Source organism: Delphinapterus leucas, chromosome 4 (genome assembly GCF_059928025.1).
Source record: "Delphinapterus leucas isolate spDelLeu-1000000601 "Yukka" chromosome 4, BTC_Dleu_Yukka2, whole genome shotgun sequence".
NCBI classification, from domain to species: Eukaryota; Metazoa; Chordata; class Mammalia; order Artiodactyla; family Monodontidae; genus Delphinapterus; species Delphinapterus leucas.
In genome coordinates this window covers 33,702,242-33,708,300 of record NC_143132.1, presented here as the reverse complement: position 1 = coordinate 33,708,300, position 6,059 = coordinate 33,702,242, and the positions used below count along the sequence as shown (strand labels likewise).

Here is a 6,059-nt window from a genome sequence, read left to right as displayed (position 1 = left end):
TTTATATATGCATACATACATACTTATATGTCACTATAATGTGACATTATTTTAAAAGAAATAATATAAAATTATTAAGTATTTGTGGTTAAAATTAGGTGGCTCATGACTTGATGTCTAACTTAGAGAGTTATTATGGAGTGATTACTAGTAGAGATAAGGCAATGATATTATGTTTATTGTGATAATATAATTTTCTCTGTGGTGGTTTATTAAGTGTAAATTAGTAGAAATTAACCTTGGTAACCTCATTCTTTCTTATTACTTTATTTGAAATATCAGTTATCACTAATCTACATCGAAATTGCTCTATCTTCCAAATAGCCTATACGGTTAGAAGTAGACTGATCAGTCCTAGTCAGAAAAGAAGAAACGCAATTACTGATTATTCCAAATAGTTCATTATTCACATAAAATTGGCTCTGAGTGACATAAGTAAGGATATTTCCATATATATATATAAATGAAAAAATAATTGAATGTCATTCATTGAGATAAAAAGTTATTGATGGTCACGGCGGAGTGGGCTCTCACGTGGAGGTGGGGAAGTTTGGCTTTCGGGAATGATCACTAAGACTCACAAAGGAGACCTGGGCTTCGGGTTCCCAGAGAAAAAGAAGAAGAAAAGGAAGGTAGTTAAAGAACCAGAGACTCAATACTCTGTTTTAAACAGTGACAATTATTTTGCGGAGGTTTGTCCCACAAGAGCCACATCACCCTCGAAGAATATGGTCCAAGAGCAGGCACCTGAAATGCCTCTAATGAATGAAAAGGAGTCACAGCACCGTCTGCGAGGAACTCCTAGAACCTGAGACCATGTTACGTGCCAAACGGATTGAGCCATCGCCCAGCCCCACAAAGCAGGCACTTGGTCCATCTGAGTCCCTCGGTAGGGAAAAGAAGAAGAAGAGAAAGTCCGTGTCCCCTGGCTCAAGGGTGAAGACCTCCACAGACCACAGGCAGGGCGAGGAGGTGACCAGAGTTGGCAAGAAGCTCAAAAAACACAAGAAGGAGAAGAAGGCACAGGAAGCTACAGCCGTCTCAGCCAGGGACCCTTGGTTCTGTGAGGCCAGGGACGCTTTGTACACTTGCTCAGTTGGGAAAGGTGGCGTCCCTGAGCAGGCAGTCTCGGGACAGAAACGGAAGCAGTGGAGCCCCAGGGAACACAACATGAGGATGAAGAAGAAAAAGAAAATCCACCAGGAGGGAGATATCCCCCTAGGGCACCCTGAGCTCTCCATGTCTGTGGAGAGCAGCCGTAGGAAAGGAAGTAAAAAGAAGTCAGTAAAAGTAGAAGCTCCAGAATACACCCCAATAGGAGATGACCCCAAGGCCCCTGTGAAGAAGAAAATGGAGTCCAAGAAAAAGGCAGAGCAGGCAGACACTGAGTTGCCAGCTCTAAGAAGAAGAGGCAGGAGAACCTTGGGAGGAGGAGCCCGACACGGACTTGGAGGTAGTGTTGGAAAAGAAGGGCAACATGGACGAGGCGCACATAGACCAGGTGAGGCGAAAGGCCTTGCAAGAAGAGATCGATCGTGAGTTGGGGAGGACGGAAGCTTCTGACACCAGGAAGCAGACAGGAACTCAGTTTGGCCAATGGGATACTGCTGGCTTTGAAAATGAGGAACAGAAACTGAAATTTCTCAAACTCATGGGTGGCTTTAAAAATCTGTCCCCTTCATTCAGTCGCCCCCCTAACATGGTTGGCAGGCCCAACATGGCCCTCAGCAAGAAGGTGGCCGACACCCTGCAGCAGAATCTGCAGCAGGACTACGACTGGGCCATGAGCTGGAAGTACAAGCAGAGGGCCAGCCTTGGCTTCTCCACGGCTCTGGACAAAATCTTTTACATTGACAGGAACGCACCCGGGTCAATCAAGTTTGAAGATTAAACTCTCCTGTCTTGTCCCCCCAAACGGCAACATTGCTTTTATTGTTCTGTTACGCAGATGAAAGCCATAGGACAGTTGTCTCGAATTGAATTCCTGCAGAGATAACGGACAACTATGTTGATGTGCTTGTTCAAAGTGGGGTGAGGGCAGCTCGTTTCAGGAACCAGGAGAACATGTGAGTGGCTGAAACCTACTGTTTTCTGTGTGAAGCTTCCGTCCCTGTTGAAGACAGTGAGTATCAATAGCAATAGCTCACGCTTGTCTAGTGCTTACTGTGTGCCAGGCACATATGTGTCTCCCTTGCATTAATGTATTTAATCTTTATGATTCTGATTCTGCCTCACCATGGGGCAGAGGTGAGGCAGGTCTGCCTGGGCCCTGACCAACAAGCATCAGCCAGGTCTAGAGTCTTACAAGTCTGTGTTAGCAGTGATTCAGGTGGGCCACTTCCCTCAGAAGGTGAACTTGGCCTTTCACGGATTCAACCTTGAGATGCATAACAGAAGAGGCCTACAAGGTAAGATTCTGCATTTGAGTTAGCTCTCCAGGGCACATCCCCTTCCGACAGGGGAATAAATCTTTCCCAGTCTTGATCCACACTACAGGAACTTGCCCAGTGTAAAAGGAACCAAACACTGCTTCTCTAATCATTTTTATCTTGCTGAGAGATCACACTACAGTTTGGGCTTGCTCGGCTGTCAGGAAGCATTGTGCTCAGCCATCTACTGGGTGCTTCCGGAGAGTGGCTGAGCGATTGTCCCTGATCTATCACCACAGTGATAGCTCTCATTAGGGTGTGGTGGTCAGGCCTTTCCCCTCTTGCTGTTTGGTATCTTCAGTCTCTGTGTGATAGGATTTGACTTTCTAGCTCAGTGTGGCTGAATGAGTTCCACTTGGCTTGGGAAGGTTTATTAAAGTCTGTTCCTGAAGCAGGGTCTAAGCAGAGAATGCTGGGCAGCCAAGGCAGCAAGATGCCAAGTGTCCTCAGATTGAACTTAGCCTTGTCTCGGCTGCTCTCGTAGGTGCAGACCACTGTTGCTCTAGTGACAGCTCCTGCCCTGCAGTTAGCTGGGCCTCTGTCCTTTTGTAAATTAAACAACATTGTCTTGAGTCACCTATCCCCCTTTTTCCCCATTTCCTGGGCCCTCCTCAGGCTGTCTGCAAGTTTCTGTGGTGTGATTTCCCATGTTGTTCTTCATTTGTTGACTCCGTGTAGCACACAGCCTGTCTCCACTGGAACAAGGCAGTTTTTGGACTTTTATTCAGAATCTGAGAGAGATGGGTGGGAGGTCTGGTATTTAAGAACAGCCAAGGTCTTAGCTGAATACATAACAACCCTGTTCTCGAACTTGTCGGCTATTTCTCCCTTGGGGGTTGCTCACTGACTGACCCCCCTCCTATGGCAAGGTCCTTCCCTCCTTATAACTGCCTTTATCCAGCTGTTCCCCAGACCTCGTGATTCTTAACCACTTTATTCCTTGGGGTGATTCCTGCTGTTTTGCCTTAGCCCACTAGGCCCCTCCGTGAGGCCACCTTTCTGTAGCTAGACTGGCCAATCAAAAGTGTTTGCCAGATAGACACAGTTCTCTCCTTAAAAACTGTGTGTTCAGCTCTGCAAACTTAGAACTGTTCAGGTTTGTGGTTGGAATAATGCCCCCATACCCCGCCGCCCCCATCCAAGTCCTGATCATTGGAACCTGTTAATATGTTGTGATACAAAACAAAAGGGAGTTTAAGGTAGCAGATGGAATTGTTTGCTAATCAGTTGACCTTAATATGATTAGACTGAGCCTACCCAGATAATCCAGGATTAGAAGTAGAAGAGGGAGACAGAAGAGTCAAGAGACTTGCAAGAAACACTCAACAAGCTGTCACTAGTTTGAAGATGAAGGAACCACAAGCCAAGGAATGCAGGTGGCCTCTAGAAGCTGGAAAAGGCAAGAAAACTGATTCTCCCCTAGAGCCTCCAGAAGGAATACAGCCCAGCTGACACCTTCATTTTGAAGGTAAGCCCACGGGACTTCAGACCAGGAGACCTGTAAGATGGTAAAATTGTGAATTTTTAAGCCACTAAGTTTGTAGTAATTTAAAGCACAATAGAAAATTAATACAGGCCTCATGCAGAAGTTTTTCTCACTTTCACCTTATTTCCTAAACTTTTTTGATTTTTTTTCTGTTGTTTCTCCATCATCCTTCATGTAGTAGTAGCAGACTTCATCTCATGTAGGCCATGGTCTTCAGAGACTGGCTAATTGATTTAGTAACAGGCTGAGGAAACCAAACAAGAACATAGAAAATCTAAGCTTCCACCTGGGCCAGGTAACATATGGTTCAGAAGCTGCTTTGATGTAACGGATACCTGACCGAACGTGAAAGTCCAAGTCCAGGTTAATGGAAGAGCATTAGAAATTCACTGACTCAGGCTTGGTCACTGATGCTCTCTGATGTGTACAGCCTCAAAGTAGGTGACTTAAAAGTGCGTAATTTGTAAATTTGCCAATTGATTTTCATTTGAATAGTATCATATAGTAAAAGTGGTATAGGAAATAATTTTAATGAAAATAATTTTGTGAAATAAAGGCCACTTGGGAATATTTGAGCAGTACCAAAAAAAAATGTATTGGTGATGAAATTATAGGGGTTTAATTTTGTTCAGAGTACAAAAATCATTTGAACTATTATATTAATTTTAGAACTGGATATAACACTCAGATTATCTATTAGTGTTTCTCAACTCAAGGGATGTTTCCTTCCAAAGAGCATTTAAAAAAAATAAGAGGGGACACTTTTGGTTGTCACATGACTTGTGGGTTGGATTGACATTAAGCATCCAGATGACACTGTCTGCTGAAAGCCTGCAGTGTTCAGGAAGATACCTTGAAACTAAGAATCAACCTACCTCAAATGCCAACTGAAAAACCACAAATTTAGAAAGCAGGAAATCAACAATATAAACAAATTAGTGGTAGAAACAGGATTGAAATTGTCTGCAGACTCTATCTCTGAATATAGTAAGAACTATATATAAGGATATCATTACTTTTGAGGATGATTTTATATTTCCATTCCATTCATCACACAGATATTAAAATTTATAGGTAGCTATAGGTGCCAGAAGTTCCACATTCTTCAGATCTCCTTGCTTTTGTCCCCTCCTGATGGTGGTCTTCCCATGTGCTCCTCCTCCAAGAGAGAGGAAAGTCTTTGTCATGCAACTCCTTCTGTCATAATCTATTATTGTTTTGCTAGAGCCCCATTGGTGGTAAAGTGTGGAGGCTGTGCCTTGGGGTCTCTGACCTTCACAAATGTTTCTCCAGTGCTATAGCTTTGTTTCCCCCACTCCATTCCCTGGTTGCAGAGTTTCTAGTCTGTTTCCTTGAACACCTGACCCTTGTTAGTAGTGTCTTTTTCTTCTCTCAGGTGAGACAGGAAGGTTGGAAGAAGCTAGACACAGAGGAATTCTCTTTTCCAGCAGACAGAACCTCTGGCTGTGACTTTGGTCCTGGAAAATAGGCTTTCTTTCATAGAGAATGCTCTAAGTGTGTTTCACAAGGCTTATCATTTGCCTTCCCTGCTAGAGCCAAGAAAGGATCTTTCTCGTATTCTTACCATAGGAACCTGATGGGGATCCTGGAAGTATTTTGATACTCCTCTGTATTCAGCATTTCATGAAAATTACCATTTGTGTGTTCCTATCAGTTTATGCCTTCAATGAATTCTGCTTTGGGTAACCTGATCTCAGTTCCTATATCATTCTTGATGTGCCTGTCTCTCCAGATTTTAGAGTAGCTGTTTGCCCAGTAATATCATTGTTTTGATGAGTCCAAGAAAAGTCATTTCTTTTCAGTTTTCTTGTTGTAAGACCAGGAGTGATAACTTCTAAACTCTTTACTTCTGTGGCTTTACTTGTCAAGAATGCAACCATAAAGCTGGAGTCTTTTCCTTTAACCTTTCTAAATTTCTGTCTTCTTTCCAGAAAGAACCAATAATTGCAATTCTGACATACTTCAATTACTTATGAAAATTTTTGTCACTTTCTAAAAAGGAATACAGTGAGAAAGAGGGGGTATGAAAAAAGAAAAAGAAAAAAAACCTAGTCCAATGGTTTGGGAAAATCATCATAAAAGAACTGTCAAACAAGTAATTGCTGAAAATTTTAAATATGAAG

The 6,059-nt window shown here is 43.0% G+C and overlaps 1 pseudogene; it reads left to right on the top strand.

Moving 5' to 3' along the window:
- The first annotated feature begins 274 nt into the window (after positions 1-274).
- LOC111175215 (lysine-rich nucleolar protein 1 pseudogene) lies at positions 275-2,218 on the top strand (annotated as a pseudogene).
- The last annotated feature ends 3,841 nt before the right edge of the window (positions 2,219-6,059 follow it).